At 37.8% G+C, this 25491-nt stretch overlaps 1 long non-coding RNA gene across 1 annotated transcript; it reads right to left on the reverse strand.

The window, feature by feature from the left end:
• Positions 1-451: 451 nt before the first annotated feature.
• LOC130558523 (uncharacterized) lies at positions 452-25491 on the reverse strand. Its single transcript, XR_008963435.1, has 5 exons — positions 25374-25491; positions 24495-24657; positions 23716-23865; positions 3124-3222; positions 452-2668 (listed from the first exon to the last, which is right to left on the reverse strand). It is a non-coding gene; the product is annotated as an uncharacterized LOC130558523 (long non-coding RNA).

A 25491-nucleotide genomic window follows, 5' to 3' on the forward strand; every position in this document is an offset into this window, starting at 1 on the left:
TCTTGCAGACCTGTGTGATCTGTGCACGTTTTAAGCTTTTTGGAAGTAATCTAATGAGACAAAGGCGTTTGTTTTCATGATGTTTTCTTTGTCGGAGAGTGCCGAGTGAAATATGAGCCAGTGTTTCAAGACATTATTAACAATATTAAATAGTCAAATCTGTGCAGGGTATCTATTTGTGCATTCTCGTCTTTGCATGTGAGCACACAAGAAAAGGTGCTTATAGCTTTGTTTATTTGCATGCACAATCTGCATTGTATTTGCACCTGAGTCACTAAAGAAATTACACAAATTAGGCAACGACATAAACACCCGCAAAACAGAAATCCTGAATGCAAGTGCATCAGTTTCCCATCTCGCAGGCCGCAGTGCTCGGTTGGGTAGTTTGGGTACCACAATCAGACATAGATTTTCTTCTAATAATCCAAAATTTTTGTTTGTGTATTTTATTTAATTCACATCAAACAAAATCACCACCTTGTAGAATAGTTACAATGTCCCATGGTTGAATTCTTATATATGAAAGGTGTTTCTAAGCAAAAGACAGTTACTTCATTTCGATACACATTTACACAAGTGAATCTGACACAAAAAAAACACTGCATGCTTAAATGCACTTCGAGAATGATCGCATTTTCATAAATCTAATTCCGCCCCAAATGCAGCTTTCCTCCAAGCCGTAATTTTTTGAGAAATCAAAGGCTTCTCTCGTGGCGAGCTAGGAATGTCTGTGCATGTTAATGTCATCAGCAGTCTGTCTTGGCCGCCCATCGCCTTGTTCTCCGTGCCTGAGGAGCCCGGGATGAATCCCAGCCCAGGGCGATGACCTCGCTGCCCTTGTGCTACATGACAGCACAACAGGAAACAACTCAAGATGGTCCTACTGAAGCTGACACTACAAACACTAATCAAGGGATGGAAAGGAAAAGCATTCAGATAAAAATATTAAAAAGCTCACACCGAGAACAAGGGAGATGCTCCAGTAAGATCAGCTGGAGATATTAGCAGGTATTCTGTAATAGATTTGAAATGGCTATCGTAATTAAAGTCGTGATTAGACTGCAGAGTACTCATCTGAGCTCCGCCGTCAGATGCCGTCCTTGCAGCTGCGGCTTGTATTAGCGCAAGTTTAACATCGTTTGAAAAAAAGCGATGACCTACTGAGAGAGTACATGGGTAAATGTGTAGCAATACAGCGGTTATTACTGTTACCCCTCCGGCAAATACCGCTCCCTTAAGCTTATGCACGAGGAACATTTTGTTTTATTACCTTGCAAGATAAGTCAGGGAATAAGGGGAAAAAAGGCTCTCAAGTACCTGGGGAATTAAAATATGCTGGCTGGTCATATCAGTGTCTGTTCTCGGTTTCATACCGGGCACATAATTACAATAGTGTTTTAAATTGATCTTGGAAGAAAGATGGGTTCAAGTGCAAATTAATTTCAGATTACCACAACAAAGACAATCAATTCTCGACGTGCATGCCAGCAAAATGCTTTCGAGGGGCCTCAAGGTCCCTTCCCAGCCTCCCTGGCAATTCGGCGAGAAACAAAGACCTTTTTCTGTTTAAATTACGCTAATGATCCAACATGGTGCTTGTGCCTACCTGGTACATCCCTTTTTCCCCCTGTCTACCCTGAGCTCCCATCACAAGAGCGGAGCTCATTAACAGGTCTATCAGCCCAAGAGTCTGCTACGACTTCATTAGACTGGCCTGAATCCACAGCACACGGCTGACTTTGTACTTTAAGCTGAAGAAGTCGTTCTGGCCTGGTGTATGACAGACAGGAAAGGAGATTTTATTTTCAAATTTCTATTTTTCCCTTTTTCTTTTTAAGTCAGCATTTCACATGCTCCACAATGAAGACACTGTAATTTAAAAAGCATAACATTGTAGCTTTTAATTGATTTTTTTAAGAATTCATTCTCAATCTGTCCTTTGCAAAAACATAGAATGATCTGCATAACATTATGTTTATTAGTATTCTTTTTGACTCTATTATATACTTTACTTTTGGGACAGTGTTGCTTTAATTTATCGTCAATTTGTTTATGGATAACTGAATGTTTTTTTGGGGTATATGAATAAATGCTACCCTAATATGGTAATACATTACCTAAATAGACACTGCCCCCGTAAACAGCTTTAATGTTGTTAGCAATGTTTTGTCAGCTGTTGTTCTCAATTTAAAGCTTGGCTTTGGTTGAACCATTTTCAATTATAAATAACTCGCAGCTTGTACTTTCAAAGTAGCTTCCCCAACAAAGGACCAGGTCAGAGTTTTCTTTTTATTCAGACCTATGGAAGGACAGTCTAAACGGCAGGCAGCTCACCGAAGCTCTGCACATCATCAGCACTGTATTATTCCCAGCGATACATCCAAAGCAGTCTCAGGCTGATACAGCCATTTCTTTTCAGGTGTCTGGATTTCATCTCGCTTCAAGAGTGCTGATTTCTTCCTCCCTTCTTCATGAGTGTTCTATCCCTCCTTTAGTTTCCGACCCTATTCTCCACCCCCGCCTCCTCCTCCTCTCCATGTGCAGTGAATAGAGACCAAACGCAGAGGCTCGGCTTTTGCGTCCATCCATCCATCTATCCATCAGCACGGCGTCTATAGAAGCTAAACATCTCCTTCAGCCCCTCTGGGAAGCTGCCAGGAGTGGAGCGCTGAAAAAATTCAAGTCAAGCCTCATTAGCTTCTCATTACCTTTGCAAACTGAAAACGAGAGAGAGAGAGAGAGAGAGAGATTTTGTAAATCGTCAGGAGCGCAGGGCCATGGGAATCTGCTATGAGAATCACTTTTCAACTTGGGCACATTCAGGCATGCAGGATCGTTCTTCACCGAGGGAATTAAAGTTTTATTTCCATTTCGGTAACACAATAACAGCATCATTAAAGCCATTTTTTAAAGTCGAATATGCCATCACTTACCGCTGCCCAAGTCAATTTTCAGCCCTGCAACAGAAGGTGGCAAGTTTTATAAACCTGTCATGTTGTATTACCGCAATACTAAACATCATCTTTTGAAGTTTCCCTTTTCTCCAATCCCCTCTCTCTCTCCATCTCTCTCTTTTTCTCTCTTCTAGCTTGCACAGTTTATTTTTAATAATGCATTTTTTACCTTCCTTCACTTGCTCTGCTAATCTGCATCTCCCTGCCTCAGGGACACAGCTCTCGGCTATATAGAGAATCCCACTTCGCCCGCATCTCTGCCGGCTTCCTACAAAAGATTGTTGATTCAGGGCGAATTAGGGTGTTTGAAAACACAAACATAGCACAACACTCCAGAGACGGACATACTGTAATTACAGAAGTACAGCAGAAAGTGATTTGAATCACGTAAAAACCAACAGTGGATCTGTAAAACAATTTCTCACAATTTATGTTCAACACACCTTGCTTTATATGCAGGTGTTTGATTTAGTTAGGTTTATGAAATGTAATCTAACCAAACTCGACCCTAAATGACACGTACAAACTAAAACCACTCTAAAAAAATGGTGCTAGTTGTTCTTGGCTCGTAATCATAGGGGAACCACGTTAAGTGATATATAGAACCTTATCTTGGTTCTTCAAAGGTTCCTCAGTGGTTCTTTGGCATGACAGGGGTGCTATATAGAAACGCTGAAGAACCATAAAGGGGTTAAGCAGGTTCTCTATATGAATGCGGAGCTATATAGCCCCCCAGTCATCACAAAGAACTGATGAAGAACAACTGTAGCACCAAGATATAGTTATATATACTGTATATATAGTTATATATAGCACTTAAAGTGGTTCCGCCATGATTAAAAGCCAATGACCACTTTTAGTGTTATAAAGCACCATTTTGTTTTTCAAGTGGGTCAAGTGGCTCAGCCAAAATAAACTTTAATGCCAATAGTATAAAGTCTATATAAGAATATGATGCGTCCTGTTATCAACAATGATCTACTGTCATTACTGATAGATGCTCCTGGGTTATTTGTGAAATGATTTATAAACATTATTGTCCCACCCAAAACTAAATGCTAACTTGATTTAAACCAGTGGCACAGAAACAATTGAATAGTTAGTAAACTTGTGTAAACTTGCATTGTGATAAATACAATTTATAATGTCCTGCCAGTATTGTGAGGGGCTTGTTGGTCATCATTAGTTTGCATTAGCACGTGAAGCACTGGTGTGTGTGCAGTGTCCCAGTGAGGAGGCAGTCAGCAGGGGCAGCCAAACAGGATTATCTCTTAACAGTTCAAGGCCGTCTTTCAATGTGGACTCTTATCCATCAGGGTTCATGGGATATTCACACCCTCATGCACCCTGCATCCCTCTTCAAGCCCATATGTTTCAGCCTCATTGCTGGGATAAAGGACTGAACCATATGATTTAATAACGTGGAGCTTTATGAGAAAAATCCCTGCTAATTGAAAAGTATCAGGCAAGGTTGAACAGAGAAAGTGTGTTAGGATGTGAAACTTGCCCAATTAAATCCTATTAAAACTGTTCTAGATTCTTCTTCATATGTGTTTATGAAAAAAATGTGCACACTTTGTAGCAACTTTGCAGACACATTATTGTTAATTCATAAGTGTTAGTTCATCTTTTAGGATTTTAATGATTTTGTGTTTTCTGCTCATGACAGAAAAATTCATGACTGTTCATTTATTTTGAAATCTAATTTTATTTTGTAAGTCTATTCTGTATTTATCTTTAGTTTTTCTTCATTGCCTTTGTTTGATTTGTTTGTCGTTGGATTAATCGTGACTTGTGCTGTTCATGTTGATTAGTTTTGATGTGTCATTGTTTGTTCTTGACTTACTGTCAATCATTCTCCACACATATTAAATCAAATATATTTTGTTTGGCTTTGTTTAGCATAAGTCAAGCATGAGTTTCACATTTAGTGTGGACAGAGATTTTTTTCTGTGAACTAAATGCATCAACCCAATTCAAAATACTGTGTTATATCCATCCATATCTCAGGCAACTTTTTTTTTTTTAGCACTCATGATAAACAGGCCCATTTTACCATATGTACATCAGTGCGAAGACCCTGCATATATCAGGGAATAAATGAAGCCATGGCTCTGATTAATGAAGAAGACTATGAGAGTAAACTCCACTATAGCGGTCTCAGAAATAATACATTCGAATTTAACATTGGAGGTGGAGGTAAAAAAACAGCAATTTCTAATCCAGATAATCTCACTTTGGTAAATATAAATAGGATTAAACATTCATGGCAGGGAGAGGTATAACATAGATTTATCATGGTAGCCCTTATTTGGCTGACTTCTTCTGATCCAACAGAGGACATAAGGAACGACGAGAGAGAGAGAGGCAAACATCTCTTTTTCCTGCTGTGGGGGGTGTAACAGAAGCTACTGTACTATCACCTACAGCCCTGCACTGAAAATTGAAGGCTCAGAGAAGCCGAGCTGTAATTAATCATCAGTCTATGAAGCCTGTCAGAATAGCACCACAGCACTGAATCTGCTGTCAAGTCCCCCACCTGTGTAATTGTTTCAAATGGTAGTCTGAGGCCAGTTAGAGGTGTATATCTGTTGAAATACAAGATCTTAACGTGACGTGACCTCTTGTATGGGCATCTCAATGTTTATATTCTATTGACATAAGAAATGTTTGACCAGAGCCAGTATTAAAGCAGTCATTAACAAAAACAATTTTGGCATTATTTACTTATGTCATTCCAAACCCAGATGCTTTTATTTATTATTTATTATTATTTTATTTTATTTTATTATTTTAATAAATTTATTTTATTTTATAAAATAGTTTAGTTATTTCATTTCATTTTATATTTTATTTTATTATTTTAATAAATTTATTTTATTTTATTTTATAAAATAGTTTAGTTTAGTTTAGTTTAGTTTAGTTTAGTTTGGTTTAGAACTTTGATTTAAGAGAGATTTGAGAGTTATTATGATCCAGTTTTAGTCATGTTCACAAAAAGTTATTGTACAGTTTTGAACACTTGAAAATAGTATGTCTTAAAGACTTTAGTGGTACTTTTATGTTATTTGAGCTTTCAAAGCTCAAACGACATGATCATTATATTCATAAAGATTCTTTAAAAAAATCTCCTGTGTTTCATTGAAAATAAACAACATGGGATTAAATTATTGTCATTTTAATTTTTGCGGAAAATATGCATTTTATTATATGCCATAATCATAATTAAATAGGAAATTATATTTCATGATGCATTTAACACAATACAAACAAAATCTTTAATAATAAACTGTTGGTATTGTTCCGTTATTTTTCTTGTTTTTGTATTCCAGGATTATGTGTGTATGTGTTTATTTATTTATAAAATGGAGGTGCGCTTTGGGTTGGCTGAGCCTCTGTATGGTGACCTCATGGGCTATATGCCGTCCACAGAGACCTCAGTATAATTATCATTAACAGGCCCATTGCAAATCTTTCACTCTCTTTCCATTAGGCAGCAGCAGGAACCCGGCTCAGTCACTGCCAGGAACAGATGTCCAAAGGGATATTTCTCCTCCAGCACCACTCAACACCGGCAAAACTAACAGAGCCAAACGTCAAGAGGAAAAGATGTTTCCATTTTTACAGGCATGGTTCTGTGTTTTCATTATGCTCTCAGTGAAGTGGAATTGTCATTTTTAAAAACATTTCTCAGCATTTAAGTAGTTTTACAATTAATATTTTGTCATCATTTACTCTCCCTCATATAATTAATTTAAAAGAACACAGAAGGAGCATTTTTTCCTGGTTGCTTTGTTCTAAAGAAGAGTATCTGGATATGTCAAGCTACAAAAACTACTATAAAAGTAACCCATTCAATTACTTTGGATGAAAATTTACAGTAAGTCATTATTTGAGCTACAGTATAGCTTTTTTTTAATGACTTTGATGTGAATGATGTTTGGTCAGAGGATTTGCAAGAACCAGTTGTATCTTCCATTATTTTGTTGTCCCTTTCAGAGCTTCTGTGGAGAGAAAGCTAAATTTCTCACACAAAGCTATCATACATGTTTGGTTTCGTGAATTATATTGTCTATTTGCATTGTGTTCTGCTGCAGTTTTGCACCAGACCCAGTCCTCAATCATTCTTTATGAAAAAAAAAACATTGTGTTCCACACTGTACAGGGTTAAAATGACACAAGGGTAAGTAAATGATCACACAATTGTTGAATTTCTGAATGAACTACTCATAACACACCTCGCTGCTCTTTCTCTCACTCTCTCTGTTGTGTTGAAGCTTGCGGCCGCCTGTGTGCTGTGATTAAAACTCAGACTGGCTAAATAGCCATTATCCCTGTCTTTAAGCACACACACGAGTGTGGATCCATGCGTGAATGTGCTTTAATCAGTGCCCATCCACTCAGTTCTCCAGAGAAGGACGACTGTGACCCCACAGAGTCCCAGAAGATTATTGTGGAGACTTTGTGATTGGAGTTTTACAGCAGTCTCATTAGAATAATGATCCCCCTCCACCCAACCTGCTCTCGCGGCACGCGTGTGTTTTTATCCGTAAGCTCCCAGCGGTCCAGGAGTATTTTAAGCTAGTTAATAATCATTATGGATGTGCAGTGAACTGGGCAAAAAGAATAATTAACTCACCTGAGCCAAGCTAAATTAACCCTTTATGCTTTTGTTAGCTCATTCCGTTTCAAATACGCCATCCTTCAGGGACCTATTAGACGCGTCTGTTAAATGAAGAGAGAACGCCGGTCCAGTCCTGCTTCCATATGATGGTGAAATTGATTCCTATTCAAAATGATGGAAATCAACCACCCACCCACAAGAAACGAAACATATCTTTACCCAACTGGTTATGAAATTTGATATGAATTATTCTTTTTTTCAGTTCTTTCACAATTTAATAATCCGCAAACACAGACTCTTTTTATTGTATGTGCCCTAGCTTGTGAAAATTGCTGCCAATTGCTAGGAATGTGTAAGCATTCACAGTAAAAGCAAACAAGGATTTGTACCTTTTATCACCATGTAATAGCTACTGTGAGGTACAACAGAGAGCATTTGTTGATGGGCATCTAAATGTAATCTTTGTTTTGATACACAGACAATGTTTGTACTTGAACCGTCAACCAAAGGTTTGTTGAAGTGTTGTTGTCGTATTAAAGGCTCAAGAAGTTAAATGTAATTGTAAGCATACAGTCACAAGGCACAAGAACCGACGAGCTTCACACTTGGGTGGTATTGAGACTGTTCTTTGCGTTGTTTTTGATTGGTGTGGCCCTCACAGACAACAAGCTCCTTTTGAAGGTAAATCCCTGCATTGTTATGTCTGAACGCAACATCAGTTGTAAAAGGACACCCACAAATTACATTATATTTTATGTGCATTTACGTTTAAGTGTGCGGATTCATCTATGAATGTCACATGGCTTGGTGGATAGAACTTGCTTGGACGTGTTTAAGAGATAGTTCACCCAAAACAACAAATCTGTCATCATACACTCACCCTTGAGTTGTTCCAAATCTGTAAAAAAAAAAATTTCTGATTAACACAGAGAAAGATATTTGGAAGGATGCTTGTAACCAAACAGTTATTGGACCCCATTGACTACCATCGAAGGAAAATGACAATGGTAGCCAAAAGTGCCCCAAAACTCTTTGCTTTCCTACATTCTTAAAAATATCTTATTTTGTGTTCAACAGAACAAAGACACTTTTAAACAGTTTAAATATGGTAGTCAATAATGGCCAAGAACTGTTTTGGTTACAAGCATTCTTTTAAATATCTGTCTCTGTGTTTATCAGAACAAAATAAATTTGTACATACAACAACTTGAGGGTAAGTAATTCAAGACAGAATTTTAATTTTGGGGTGAACTATAAGAGTTTGAATCAATCAAAAAATTGTCAAAAACTTAACCACATATTTAAAATATTACAATTACTAAACATTGTAAGTAGCTGGTTTACATTAATGCTTTAGGCAACAATGAAGGTATACATTTAATCGTTATGCCGTATTTCATTGGAATTAATTACAAATCCAGGTTCAGGTCTGAGTTTATTCTTATATGTTACACCCACTTTTTTACAATCCAGTCATTTCCCAACAGATCAAATTAAAGCCCTGCGATTTTTTCACATTTAAACACGTCACAAATATAGTCAAATGTGATAATGTTTAGTATTAAATTTGTATCACCACAATCCATGCAACAGCACTGATACTTTATTCACCAGGATAGAATGCACGCCTGTTCTGGCTTTGTGTCCCTTTTTCGTTAATTGAACCAGGAAGGTCAATTAATTTCACTCACCACCATCTTTTTCCTGCATGATTGAAAACAATGTTTGTCTCTCTATTCGCCTCTTCAGGGCACACTCTCCATCTTTTGTATTCAAATTCCGCGTCACTTCACATGGATTAATTGAGCCACTTTGCGCTTAATCTCATTTCTGCAGCGGCGAGGGAAGGTGAGCTGTGTCTATCTCTCTCAACGGCAGTCGTACAGTCACAGTAATTCCCGAACACGGACTCGTCCCATTTGGTCTTTCACAGACGAGGAACAACACTGTAGTGATAGTTAATGTTGAGCAGATGCTTTATTTCCGAGATGATTCATTCATTTTCAAAGTGAGTAAGAGCAATTAATTGCAGAGACAGTCCCGGTGGAGTGACCTAAGGTTAATGCTTTGCACAGCTTGGATAATGAACATGCTAACTGCAATTTTTCAATTGATGGTCCAAATCTTAACTGTTCTTTTAGCGCTCTAGATGGACAACTTGGAAATATCTATAATGTCTCTACACAGTGCTCTAGAAAGCTTGATTCTGATTGGTCGGTCATAGTTTTCTGCAGTCAGATTCTGCTAGTTCTTCTCATTTATATAAAAAACTCAATATTTATATATTTGCATGACCATTTGTTACGAAATGTAATCTATTAATTCGTGTTTGTGGACACACATTTCCCCCTTTTTTCATGTCAGTCAGCACAACTTTTTTTGGTGTCACCCCGCACGACTTTCACGTATTTTAATTTGTGGTATCTTTCAAATGTATAAATATATATCTAATAACGCAATCTGATGGGAATTCATACCTATTTCACAAGGTGGCTCATTAGTGTGAATTCATATTTCCTAGGATCTCATTCATATGTTTTGTAATGATTTGATTTTGCACCTGTGATGTCAGGTTTAGGGACAGGGTTAATTGCTTTGCCACCTCGTGAAACTCGCGTTTTTAGCTAAATTAGCCTTTGTGGCTGTGATTTTAGGGTTTAATAAATAAATGTACCTACACACGTGGTCTGTGTATTAAAAGTCATGCTGAGTGACACGAAAAAGTCATGCTGAGTGACACGAAAAAAGGGGGGAATTCGTGTCCATGAACACGAATCAATAGATTCCATATTTCGTGCCTATGCCACGAACTGCCTTGAGACTGGGTTGTAGGATTACATGAGTGGAATGTTTTACATAATCTTTAAATTATTTTTTAACAGAAGGCGGTGTGCATGTTTAAAATGAGTTGTGTAGAAAATATAATTGTTCAAACATATATTTTTCTTTCACTACACAGCATGAAATATAAGATATGAAATAAAAATGGTTCATATGTAAAATCTAATACAAACAGACACGTTTAAAAAATAGTTACTTCAAAGGTATCTGTATATCTAAACTGGCTTTAAAATATTTGCTATGTTCATGTAGGCTAGTTATGTTTTACACAAAATATTATACCTTTCAGACAAAGTTTTAAACAAAGACCCAAAGGGGTGGTTTCCCGGACAGGGCCTAAAACTAGTCTCAGACTAATTTAAATGTTAAAGGTGTCTGGATCGAAAACAACTTACACTGACATATCTTTTTTTTCTCCATTATTAATCATTGGAGTTTGGGTTCCTCGCCACAGCAGAGCAGTGCAGTGTTGGCTTGCTCACCGGGAGACTGCAGTTATTTATTTATTCATTTATTTATTAGATATTATTTATTATAATGATCTTGCTTGGTCTATAAACACCATGCACTGTGCTGTGTTTTACCTTTCTGTGTTTTTCTTACTTGCTCCTGCAAAGCTGCTTTGGAACAATGCACATTGTGAAAAGCGCTATATAAATAAAATTGAATTGAATTGAATATCTTAATAAAGATCATTGCCATTGTTTTGTCTCGAGATGCACACCAGTAATGTTTTTTGTAAGGTATGTTTTTTAAAACAATTTAAATATCCCAATTTAACTAAGGCCTAGTCCTGGTTTAAGATAATCCCTCAAAAGCTAAACCGCCCCAAAGTGTCTTGAAATCTGAAGCTTTCTTTGATGCATTGATGTAATTTCCTTTGAAACGGAAATTAGGACAGAACATATTGAGTGGCACCTGTCCTTTACAAACACCCAATAGTGGCCAAAATTCTAGATTCTCTCAATTCTAGAGCTTTTCATTTGTCAGAGAAATTAAACGAGAAGCTGAAATTTAGAATTACGTGAAAATCCTACTTGGAGTAAATGAGAGAAGGTAACGCTTACCTTAAGATGACCTTAAGTTTTCAATGTTTACATCTTCAAAATGTGAACTTTGTCAATGTTTTGCATTACACTTAGATCTCCGTAAGCCTAACATATTCTTACTAAAGAACTTTGTTTTTTATTTCACAAGGACTTAAAATGTACTGTCATTATTCTTACCTAAGAACTTTGGTATTACATACAGTATATCCTGACTTCACGCCCTGACATGTAAAAACAATGCTGTGTTTATATGTATTTGGGCAAAATTACTCAACAATGTTTTGAAATATTCAACTACTATCCATCTTACAAGACAAATCTAAAACCTGCTGAGTGTTCCACATGTTACCACTTGCATGCATGTATGCTTTCTGAGTAAGAATTTCATTGCAGCCCTTTGAAGGTGAGCCGTTGTGTTCCAGCTAAACGAAACCGCCCCTCCACTCTGTTTATGATAACAATGTAAGTATGATCGGCAACCTACGTTTATATGCACAGTTGTGCACAGCGGTAATCATTTTAATTATTGCATTTACAAGGACGTCCAGGGATGCTCTGTGAACGGAATGAACCAAAACACCAGGGGACATGTTGAGTCTTTTTTACCCTGTGTTTATCAATCAGACTTGCAAAAAAAATCGCTGCTCGGAGCCATGCACCAAACACACACATGCTTCTTTTGCAACTACTTGCACAAAAAATGGGCTTTGAATAAAGTAGTAAACATCTTAACATCGTAACTTGTAAATAGCTGTTTGATTCAAATTGTGAGATTATTTCTTTGAGGATAGCCAGACCTGCTTGCTTGACGTTTCAAAACAACTTACTCTTAATGTCCAGTTCAATAACTAATCAGCTCTGTGATCCCCGTTGTGTTGTATATTGTAGCTTATAATTATTTTCCTCCAGCCTTTCTTTGCAATTGAAATGCACATTTGATGTTTACATCATCTAAACATTTGAGTTTACATCATCTAAACATTGAGCTAAACAAGTGTGTAATTTCTGCACCGCTGGCTTAATGCCTAATTTCTCCCAATTCTGTGATATTTTTATATGCTTCAATTTACATAGAAAATATTTAAAACTTATTTTGTTGAATGTTTTTTTATTGTTCTGCCAATCATAACACCTGTTAACATAATATGTATTACCTGATTCATTAATATACACTTATTCATTCCTAATTATTTTAAGAAATATAATAACAATAAGAGTATTTTAAAATAAGAGTAATTTAAAGGTATAAAGGAATAACAAAAATAAAAAGTAATTTTTATCAATCAGCTTTTTTCTTATCTGTTCTGGGCTCTTATTGGTTGCCTTTTCTTGATTTTTTGGGGCAAATAAAATCCATTTTTAAAAACTGTTATTGTTTAATAAAAGGCAAAATTCTGTTTTTGCTACAAAACTCATTTCAAACACATTCAGTATAAGCATACAGAAAAAAAATATTTTTACGATTATCTTTTCTACAGATCTTATCCAGCTCTCAATTCTGTTGCTCTAGCTCTCCTTACACACACTGTGTGGTCTCCAGACCCTTATTTCACTAAACTACTCTCTCTAAGTAATTATCTAATAACCGTCATAAAGGACCGTAACTCTCTAATCTGTTTATAATTAGCATTTCAATGGTCCCAGCGCTAATGGTCGACCTTCAGCAAAACTCTGACCTGCTCATAATTAACAGTAATATCCGATCCTCGCCACATAAGAAACTAGCCATGACCAAACGAATGAACCTCAGGTATGGCTAATTTCTGTTGCAATTATCTTTTCATGTTGGGAGATTTAGCAGATTATCTGCACGATTTCACACAGTTTTATGCAATTGTGTAATTACAAAATCTGGTCTAAATGACTTCTCAGCTCATGCAGATAGTTTCGTGTAGGGCATTCTGTCATAGCAGGCTATAAGTGCCAATTCATGTTCTGTGTTCACTGACATGATGTTACATTGTGCTTGAATTAGCATGAAACAAGGTACTGTTGAACTTCCTGTGATTTTAATTACTGTCTCACGTCTCAACATCATCAGATATGACTTAACCTAGTGATGAAGAAAAATATATTCTTAAGGCTGGTTAGACAAAGACACATTGCATAGCAAACACAGCAGTACGATAGTTTCCAAATATATATTTTTTAATAATTATTAAAAATAAACAGTAGTTTGTCACTTGGATTTAAGGACGGTTGTTTATTTCTTGCTGTCTTTAAATCAGTTCCCAGATTTTCAATGTTTTCTGAGACATATTATGGAGCATATAGCTGCTTCTGAAACCTTCTGAAACCTTATGTCTCCATATTTTGTGATTTTTATTTTTTGTCATAAATCATTATTTATAGTCACTCTTTTATATTTTGCAAATATTCAATCAGTAAACAAGTTTTAAAAAGTGCTTGTCAACTTTTACAACAGTATGCAATTATTGAAAAAGCTCAGTGTTTTTTTTACATTTCCTGAAAAAGAAATTTGAGCAAATTTGAACAAATTAGGTTTTAGAAGGATGGCAACAATATTGTATATCTAAAACCAATGTACCAATGTATATTTTTTTTATAAATTGTATAAAAAGATCAATTGTATTTTTTTATTTTTGTTTGTTTAAAAACAAACAGTTGACTGTATATATTTGTCTAATAATAAGCGTCTTTTACCTGCTTTATTTCAGAATGGCTTCAGTCTTTCCTAAATCTATATTTGGAACACAATAAACTGTTTATACCAATACGTCCATGTTACACATAGAATTTTGGTCATTTGCACAAAGTCATATAAGCATCAATATGGCTTGGAGGATTATAGATTGAGGAAAACCTTCCAGGCCTCTTTTGATCTCTGTATTACTTTATTAGTATAATCCTATATGAAACTCTCCACTTCTATTACAGCCAGCGTATTCATTTCAATAACCCTTAATCTATCCACACCAACCATTGCATACTTCTCTCATTCTACTGACAACAGTGGTCAGGTCTCACATTCTAATATTTATTTATATAACTTCAAAAATAAATAAATTCATTTATTTGTTTGTTTATTTATTTGTTTGTTTTCAAAGCATTCACCACGCTGCATCCCATTTTCTACCAGTGCCTCTTCCTCTTTGGAGGGGTGGGCTGTATTTAAATGAATATGAGATCTTTTCACATACATGAGGCTGTAATAGGGAGCTTAGCAGAACCTCCACCTGATTTCCAATGCAAATATTAGCAAGTCAAGTTCAGTGTGTGGCGACAGATTAGGGTTTATCCCTCACGCACACCACTCGATTCTTTACGCTCTGGAAACATTTTCGCTTATCAGTGCGAGGCAACGATCAACACTTCGCGTCCCCGGCCCCAGCGAGACTTCAAGAGGGCCATCATCAGCATTCAAACCAGCGCCACACGGCCAAACTTCTGTGTTTCTGACTCATCTGAATTCTCACGCCTAAATCCGTATATTAGACATCATAATTGCTGTAAGCCTTGCCATCAAATGGGAAATTACAAAGAACTTGTGAATGCTCCTTCATATTACGAATAACACATTACACGCCATTGTTTTAGTAATGATATGCGGGAGTACAATAGCGTCACACGGATCTAGCCATGTGTTTTAAGGGAGACACCAATATTATCTTCGTGAAACAGAATCTGTTATGACAGATCTGTATTCATAAGGTTTTTATATTTGGTACCCACCGCAGAACGCTAATTTTCCAGTTGATTCGTCGCTCATTCCTTCTGATGTGGTCGGTTTCACATCCAGTATCCAGTTAAGAAAGACTTCCTACAACGTCTTTGTTATATCATGACAACATGTTATGCATTTATTATGATTGAAACAAATACTTAATCAAGGGTGGCTATCTAAGCTGTGGCTCTATACTGTGGCATTTCACCCCTAACAAACAAATGAAAAAAATATATGTATTGTATATGCAAGGTTTTTTAACAAAATTTGTAAAAATGAATTATTGAATTAGGCAAGACACTTTTTTATTGTATTTACATTCACTCTACATTGATGTGTTACCAGATGGCTTAAACGTCATAAAGTGACTTACTATGCATTCAAGCTACATAGTTTATGAGTATTGTCCATTCCATGGGATTTGAACCCATGACCTTGTCATTACGCCGTTCTCTACCAGTCTACATTAACTCTTTTCTGTCGATATATTAACATAATAAATCCACTTATATATGTATTCCCTTTAAGTATTAATAGTGCAGTATTTGCAGACGAAGGAGAGGTGGTTGGTGTAAGAGTCTACAGGGAGAAGAAACAATAAATAATTTCTATGTTAAAAAGCAGCGGTTTGCCCAGAACAAAATGCATTGTGTTCCTTAACTCTAACAATTTACTTTGCCAGTGAATAATACATGAATTGAGCTGGAACCAGACCTGCCCATTGAACGGGGAGATAATCTTCAATCTCCAAAAGCCATTCCATAAAGGTGTGGATGACAAACAACCAGAAAGATTTGCCAAGACTGAGTTTCTTTAGCAAACACCTACAGTAGAGGTACAGTGAAGAGTCAGATTGATCCATGTGATTGCATGAGATGAGAGCTGCTGTATATGGCAAAAGCATGAAGTAAAACTAGACTGTTTACATTTCTACATTTTCTAAGGAAAATTTGAAAGGTGCTTGCAATTGAACACTCCACAATGCTTGGGTGTTGGTATACTGTTCTGGTGTGTTGTGGTTGCATATTGTCCCACATAAGAATAGGAAACCTCTAGGTCTTTCTGTTCTGGTCTTTAGATATAGTTCTGTTCCCTCTTTTAAAGCCTGTGAGATTTTTTGAAAAGTTATAGCATCTCTCTTCAAATGGTGTTGGACAAGTTACTTACCCAAATTCAATAGGTCTACTTTCCCTACCTTGGAGAGGTGCATACTAGGGATCCCTAAGCAAGAAATCATTTTATTTAACATCTTTCTAGAGAAAAAGCGCATGAAATCAAAATATAAATGATAAAATCAAAATAAGAGGGACAGAGTTAAAACAGACAAAACCAAATTTAAATCATTTAAAATGGCTGTTTCATGTTATTTACGTATGTGCAACATTCAAAGAACACAAAAAAAGAATTGTGTCAAATATTATTATAATTGTGTCTATAATAGTATATAGTCTATAATAATGTTTAAATTATACTAAAATTATTGTGATATACTTTAGTATTACAGTAAAGCGTCATACACTTTAGTCATTACTTAGTCATACTTTTGATTAATCTATTTGTCGTGATTCTGCCTCATCTTGTCATGTCTTTCTTGATCTTGTGGCAGAATCACGGCAGGATCCCTTGTTATGTGTGTAGAGAGCCATTTTGACCCTTTCGGCCTTCGATACTCTCTTGATCCTTGTCTGTGTTCCCGCCCTTTTGTATCCCTCGTTATTGGTTGTTAATTAGTTCATGCCCCCACACACGTTTTGCTCCCACAAAAGTATATTTTTTTATGTGCCTCTTCTGTCATATATTTTTTCTTTCCATTGAGCCATATCTAAACTTAAGTTCTATGCAGTATAATTCTTTATGTGTGCTCATCCAAAGCTTTCTTGGGTTGGCAGTGCACTGGCTATGGTAATGTCATTATCCTCGACTGAAATGGAGTTTACGGTCCCTCATTCGAAAATCTATATATTTGGTAGCAGGCAAGACATGTTGCTTTGTCAAGTTCTTTATTCAAACTTTCTGGATATGGGAAGTCAAGCTATTTGTATGAAGTTTGATAGGCAAGAGAAAGAGAATGGGAAATGATCTCATTATAGTCTGGCTTCACACAACCTTGACCACATGATTTAGTCGGTGCAGTAAATACAGAGGAGAAGAGAGAGCGGAATAGTTTTTCACTCATTGTATTCGGCTGCGTTTGAGTGTGCAGGACTAATGCCTTGGAAAGCGGAGTAGGCCAACGAAACGGTCCAATAGCACTGACTGACTGGATTTGCTTGAAACGGATGTGTACGCTTTGTGCACAACTTTGCAAGAATACATTGGAGGGGAAATTTTTAATCTCACAGCCCCAAACTTTGAATACATAAGCTCTCTGCATTTTCTCTCCTTGTTTTTGCGCAGATTAGGCTATTGTGTTTGCGAGTGCAGAGGAATGTGCCGTGGCTTTTCTTTTCTGAACACTTGTTTACACTGGAACACCAATTTGAACACTTTGAACAGAAAACTAGTAAACCAACATTACAGTAAAATCTACTCTAATACAACACCATATATCTCTGTGCACATCAGAGGAACTTCTTCATCAACGTTTATTCACTGGAGCTCCAAACTCAAAAAGCTCTTCAATCCAAATAGTGTCACGATCATGGGTGAGGTGAGACAAGGAGAGAGGACCCAAACGCAGACAGCGGGTAAGGGGTTAATTACCTATGTATTCATTGATGCAGTAATTCACTTACAAACTCGATTCTAAAAAAGTTGGGACACTGTACAAATAGTGAATAAAAACAGAATGCAATGATGTGGAAGTTTCAAATTTAAATATTTTATTCAGAATACAACATAGATGACATATCAAATGTTTAAGATGAGAAAATGTATCATTTTAAGGGGAAAATAAGTTGATTTTAAATTTCATGGCATCAACACATCTAAAAAAAGTTGGGACAAGGCCATGTTTACCACTGTGTGGCATCCCCTCTCCTTTTTATAACAGTCTGCAAACGTCTGGGGACTGAGGAGACAAGTTGCTCAAGTTTAGGAATAGGAATGTTGTCCCATTCTTGTCTAATACAAGCTTCTAGTTGCTCAACTGTCTTAGGTCTTCTTTGTCGCATCTTCCTCTTTATGATGCACCAAATGTTTTCTATGGGTGAAAGATCTGGACTGCAGGCTGGCCATTTCAGTACCCGGATCCTTCTTCTAAGCAGCCATGATGTTGTAATTAATGCAGTATGTGGTCTGGCATTGTCATGTTGGAAAATGCAAGGTCTTCCCTGAAAGAGACGACGTCTGGATGGGAGCATATGTTATTCTAGAACTTGGATATACCTTTCAGCATTGATGGTGCCTTTCCAGATGTGTAAGCTGCCCATGCCACACGCACTCATGCAACCCCATACCATCAGAGATGCAGGCTTCTGAACTGAGCGCTGATAACAACTCGGGTTGTCCTTGTCCTATTTAGTACGGATGACATGGCATCCCAGTTTTACAAAAAGAACTTCAAATTTTGATTCATCTGACCACAGAACAGTTTTCCACTTTGCCACAGTCCATTTTAAATGAGCCTTGGCCCAGAGAAAAAGCCTGCACTTCTGGATCATGTTTAGATATAGCTTCTTTTTTGACCTATAGAGTTTTAGCCGGCAACGGCGAATGGCACGGTGGATTGTGTTCACCGACAATGTTTTCTGGAAGTATTCCTGAGCCCATGTTGTGATTTCCATTACAGTAGCATTCCTATGTGATGCAGGGCCCGAAGATCACAGGCATCCAGTATGGTTTTCCGGCCTTGACCCTTACGCACAGAGATTGTTCCAGATTCTCTGAATCTTTGGATGATATTATGCACTGTAGATGATGATAACTTCAAACTCTTTGCAATTTTTCTCTGAGAAACTCCTTTCTGATATTGCTCCACTATTTTTCGCCACAGCATTGGGAGAATTGGTGATACTCTGCCCATCTTGACTTCTGAGAGACACTGCCACTCTGAGAGGCTCTTTTTATACCCAATCATGTTGCCAATTGACCTAATAAGTTGCAAATTAGTCCTCCAGCTGTTCCTTATATGTACATTTAACTTTTCCGGCCTCTTATTGCTACCTGTCCCAACTTTTTTGGAATGTGTAGCTCTCATGAAATCCAAAATGAGCCAATATTTGGCATGACATTTCAAAATGTCTCACTTTCAACATTTGATATGTTATCTATATTCTATTGTGAATAAAATATAAGTTTATGAGATTCGTAAATTATTGCATTACTTTTTTATTCACAATTTGTACAGTGTCCCAACTTTTTGGGAATCAGGTTTGTACAATAAAAGTCCGCAGGTCTGCATTCCAAAGGGTTTGAAAGCAGCCACATGAAAATATTTTTTTTGTCACAGTGCTCACATTATTTTTTCTATAAAATCAGTTTATTGTGTGATTTGTAAAGTCAAAATTTAGCTTTTTGTGGTGGGACTATCTTCCCACTGTAACTTCTGGTAAAGGATTACGCACGTGTTTCTGAAAATTGAGTTGTCTTCATGTAAATAGTCTTTCTGTATCCTTGCACATATCATATGAATGGACATAGGCGTGGTATTGAAGTTTACGTTATGGTTTACACAGACAAGGTCAGTAAATGATTATGTTCCACTAGTCTCATATTTTACACATCTGCATGGGGGCGCTTTCCCGGACAGGGGTTATCTTAAAATAGGACTAGGCCTTGGTTAGATTAGGATATTTAAGTCGTTTTTAAAAACATACATTACAAAAAAAAAACATTGCTGATGGGCATCTTGAGACAAAACAATCACACTGATATATTTTAAGATATGTCAGTGCAAGTTGTTTTCGATTAAGACACCTGTAACATTTAAGTTAGTCTGGGACTATGTTTAAACATCCACACGAAGCCAGAGCTTTCCCTATCCAATCTTTTTTTTTCCTTTTCACTGAGTCATCTCAAGAAATATCTGCGTACACACGAAACCGCTAAATTGACTCAAAACGATGTAGTATAAATGTCAAGTCAGTTATGTGTCGCTGTAACTCTGCTACAGAGATACACTAAAAACGCAGAAGACGACTTGGAGCATGCTCATAAACGTTATGTGCTGGGGTGATGACATCATCGTTTAAAAAAATATACGGTTTGGCTGTACACATGGTGTACAGCGACACGCATCTCCGTGTGGATGGCCTCTTCACTTAATCGAGCAGATGAGTGGACTGTGCTGCAAACATATAAAAAGTATCTGCATTTCTTGCTTTGGTCTTCGTCAGAAGCGACTTGCACCACCTGCTGGTGAAGCGGACAGGCAGCAGGTAGAGCTCATGCATTGGCGGAATCGGCGCTCTATTGCTTCTCCTGGGATTCCCGGATGTGAAACTTTGAATTTCAAGCCGAATTTGAACCATTGAATTTGTGGAAGCGAATTTTTAAACCGAAATAATATGTACTGAAATGTGTCTGTCGAATATTAAAGGTTGTATTTTAAAACAAGTTTAATTTTTTTTAAGAAATGTAATAGGTGAATTTTGATTATTGAATTTTTAAACGGTGAAACTGTGTGTGAAAATTTTACATTTTTTAAAAAATCACACCTTAAATATGCAACCATGTTGAATTGCAGAACCTTAAAATGCAAGCACTGTTAATACAATGCATTTTTTTTCAGTTAGTGTTATTCAGCACGTCGTTTTGCTTCAAAAACATTTGTCTAAATTTTACTTCCATAATAATAACATTAACTTGAATATGTGAATCGTAAAATGGTGTTCGTAAACACATTTAATTCAATGTAAAAACACAGAAACAGTTTCTCCAGTGTTAACGTTTATGACCTCAACAAGACAAACAGGTTTAAAGCTCAGCCTGTCACACAAACATTATTTTTTTATTTTTTCTTTATACAAAAGCGGCATGCCGTGATGTACATAAACTTTTAAATGACCTATTTATAAAACACAAATCACCAAACACAGGTACGGCGCACGCCTCCATCACACACTCCATAATTTTGTGCATTAAAGGATGGGAGTGATGTCTTTCATTTACGGAAGGGTCTCGTGAGCCGCCCAGGGTCAAGCTGATGGCTGGGCCCACCGCACATGCTCAGTAGCCACCGCTGATTAATTTCCACTCCAGCCTGCTTTGTCTTCTACAGCTCGCTGAACAAGTTCATTTCATCTGATGAGTTCATCGAGGGGTCAGGACGGTCCTCGCCCCTGATATTACCCATAGACAGCTCGAGCAGGGGTCAGAGAGCTTTGGAATACGGGAGACGCTGATTCAGTAATTAGATCGTGGTGCAATTCTACAACTTTTCAGCTGCTTTGGAGCGATGCTTTAGAAGTATTTTGCAGGAGTCTTAAGAAGTGTTTTTTTTTATGTGCTAGTGCAGTTCTTCATACTCTCAATCTTTGAAGGTAATCAAAATGGACAGGTAGCGAGATATGCAGGGTTTGGTTGCGTTCCAGGAAAAGCGAACGAACCAATTTGCTTTCGTCTGTGTGTTCGGGACAATCCAGTCAGTACCCTGGCGCTGTTAGCGTTTAGTATCGCAGCTCCTAAATCAAAGGAAAACAAAAACTATTTTTGGTTTCTGCATGGTTTGCCATCTGTTACTACACATCTAAATTTCACAATCCAATTCTCAGCGGCATTTACTTCGGGCAGTTTCCCTGCACCCCTCCTCCTCAGTCAATCATGAAAATGTGCTCAACTGATGACTGACTCTCCAGCGTTATGAGAAGAAGCACAGGGCTTCATCAAAATGCTCAATCGAAGGTAATTTAAAGTCGCCGCCACAAACGGCTGTTTAAGGTGGGCTCTGTTGCGCGACTGAGCTGTGCTTGGGAAGAGATGACAGGAGGCGTTTTACCATTTAAAAGGAAAGTGGAATAGATTTCGCACCCCAACAATACTGTAAATATATCTGGTTGTGCGCTTGGACGGCAGCCATGAGACGAATGTGACTTTCAAGTAGCTGTGCATTAATAAATCACGGGCCTTTCAATAGCTCTCTGAACGGCTGCTTTCTTCTCGTGTGCATTCAGACCAATGGCATCATTACAAATAAATATTGGTCTGAAAATATAGCCTGCCATTGCCTTGCATTATGGTGTATTGGAATAATTGATTCGCTACTGATGATCTACAGTGTCTGTTTGTGTTTGTGATGCAGACATGATATAAATTGATTATGCAAATTGCCAGATGAAAGTATGTGCACTTTTACTATTAATAATATAATATAATACTATATTAATTTGGTGATACATACGGTATTTGTAAACTCTATGTAGCACACAAAGCATAAAGACTTTGTGAATGGTTGCCAAGCTGTTGCTAAGCAAGGTGTTTTAACATGGTACGATGCGGTTGCTAAAGTGTTCTAGGTAGTTGCGTACTGGTCCAGGACAAAAGAGTCTGGTCTGATTTCTAGGACTTGAGGCCTTCAGTTTAGGTCTGTGGGATTTTAGTTAGCTATAAGTCTGTTAGCTTGCAAACATAACATAAGCATTCACATTTAAACAATACTTAAGTTTAAAGTGTTTGTTCAATTCTAAGTATGAGCAACTGTAATATGGATGCCTGCCCTAACTATTCCCACTAAGTAGTTCATTATTCTGTAAGGCTCTGATGCGGTCAATGCAGGCCTTTAATGCTGGCTGTACGTTAAATACCTCGCCGTATTAGCATTTTGACAGACTAGACAGGCAGATAATATTGAGTTCTCTCTCTGCCCCTCACATTACCCTAGACTTTAACCGCTCTGCTCTGGGCCTGTCTCGCTTTAAACCGAAAGTCAGACAAAGAGAGCACTCTCTTCCTCTGAAGTCACTTCATCTCCATCCAGTGAAAGACCCTGGGCTTCTGTCTATTGAACAAAACTCAGCAAATTGGTTCCTGAGGTTCATATCTTTTTCAGCTCCCTCACCTGGGACGGGAGGAAGAATCGCCTCGTAGGCTCGAACTGCAAACTGCACTTTCTCTCCTTTCTTCTCTGATCCTTCGTTCGGTCTGGTGCTATTTGAACAGTGTTTTCCCTCGGCATTGTACAACACAGCTCGCTCTATTTCTTTCAGCTGAGCAAGAGCTATCTGTGCTCTTCATGCATTTTTTAACTTGACGCAAACCCTCGCCACTCCACCAACCCCCAGTCTGTTTATCAAAGCTTTCAAGTTAAGTTGCGTACCTGGTCACAGTCATTCTAAAGCTAGAGGCCAGCAATGGCCTATTTGTAAACAAGTTGAGAGCGACGCGGCGACATTAGTGTCACCTCAGTGGCAGGAAATGCCAAGACGGGATGCATGACACACTTTGAAGTAATGCCGGAATCAATAATTCATCAGCTCTTGCTCAAATCGAGACGTTTCATTAACGTTATCAACAAAAAAGCCACGGTGTACTTTAACAGGCGAGCTCCAAAAATGCCAGCAAAGAGTTCTGGACCTTTTTACGCCCCCCCAAACAGCAAAAGACTCAAAACAAAGCCACATACAGTTCAAACATCTATAGTTTGTTTTCATCATTTATTCATCTCCAAACAAAGGGCCTGCATACCATATTGTGCCATTTTCCAGAGTCGTGTGGTCAATGGAAGCACTGCTCCAGCTAGCAGCGGTCATTCGTCCACAGAAGCGTATCTGTAATCCTTTCACCTTCAAGAGTGGCGATCTGGCAGAAGCCTTTCCTCCCCACGCCCTGTTCAACCTGCATGGCAGAAAAATGGATTTCTATTTATGGGTCTATATCGCTGATCATAGCTCATAGCTTCCTTTCAGGGCCAGAGTCAACATTGGCGGCTGAGCACTGATCGGCTCCCAGAGATGGGCTGATGGCCTCCAATCTGCCAGGACGATGACGGCTGTTTGGCTGATACTATCAAGTAAATTCTATCACTGTCACTGTTGATTTTTTATCCTGCTGCTCTGGGCTTGTCACTTGCCCTTCCTTGGCCTACACTACGCCTTAGCAATGTCCTGAAGAGGCCTTATCGCGTGTGTTTCAGCCTTTAAAACATTTCCAGCTAACACACATGGTGGTAATGATGTGAAAATTATTGTTTGCTAAATTTGGCAATCGTGCTTCAGACATCATGTAGAAATGAATGAAGAATAGTATGCACTCTGCCAATTTTGCAGGGGGGGGGTCTTGTGTCATCATAAAGAGTTTTATTGTGCAAAAATTTTAATCTAAAATCTTGATGTGGATTTTAAAAATATGGATTTTTGGACACATTGCGAGTCAAAAAACGAAGAAAAAGAAGACAAAGACGAATGCTTTTATTGCATGTGACACATCAACAATAACACATTGCACGCTTTTCAAACAAAACTCACCCGACAGTCGTATAACAGCGGCGGGAAAGTGAGATGCCGAAACAAAGGTGTAGTTATCCCGATATCACAGGCAAGCGGAGATGACAGATACTTTATTGTGTAAAGCCGCTCTCGTTCGCCACGAGCTGGGAATCAAACTCAGGGAAGCACCAAGCTCCCTCACCTGTAAAGAGTGCAGTTGAAAGAGATTATTGCCTTCAAATCTTCCTCACTTTCATTAAGTGTTCAAGCTGACAGCAGAGGGGTTTGTAAACAACACTGTTGGCTCAGTGGCTGGAGATAAAGAAGTCAGACTCTGCTTCAGATGAGATCTGCACACAGATTCTCTAGAGTTGGCAAAGCCTACAAAAGCCACGCCGGGATTAAGGAAGAAAAGATGGGTACATCGAAAGTGACTACCTTACGTCTCGAGCGCACAGCGAGACGAAGAAATGTTTGGCGAGTGCTTAGGCCTAAATTTAAAGGAGCTGTCATCGCACCTCATACGTAATAAAAGCATATAGCCCAGGGTAGTTTAACCAAACAACTGAGTAGAGCAATTACATTTGAGATTAGAGTCAATAACATTTGGCTCAATTAATGTTTTATGATAGCGAGCATCTGTGGCATATTCCTTCATCTTCAGGCAAAGCAGAGTTGCTTCTCATTATGGTTGTATTACATATGGCCACCAGGACATTCTATATGCAATAGATTATTATTATGGTTCGTTTATTTTAAAAATTAATCTGGATTTATATCATTACACTTTAGAATTGTAATTATAGTATAACGATAAGGTAATTACATGGTTATAAAGGAGGAACTCATTAAATTGTCCCCATATGTCTGAGAGAGGAGGTGACTAATCTCTGTTTACCAGCTGGCTTTGGCACTGACCATATATGGACATCCTGTGAGCAAGGAGGAAAAGATGTGGCACACCTGCTTTCCAGATATCCATCTGATTGGTTCATGAATGTTTTACTAATCTGCCAAAAAAATTCTCTGCGAGGAA

Source organism: Triplophysa rosa, linkage group LG8, assembly GCF_024868665.1.
Source record: "Triplophysa rosa linkage group LG8, Trosa_1v2, whole genome shotgun sequence".
Lineage (NCBI taxonomy): Eukaryota > Metazoa > Chordata > Actinopteri > Cypriniformes > Nemacheilidae > Triplophysa > Triplophysa rosa.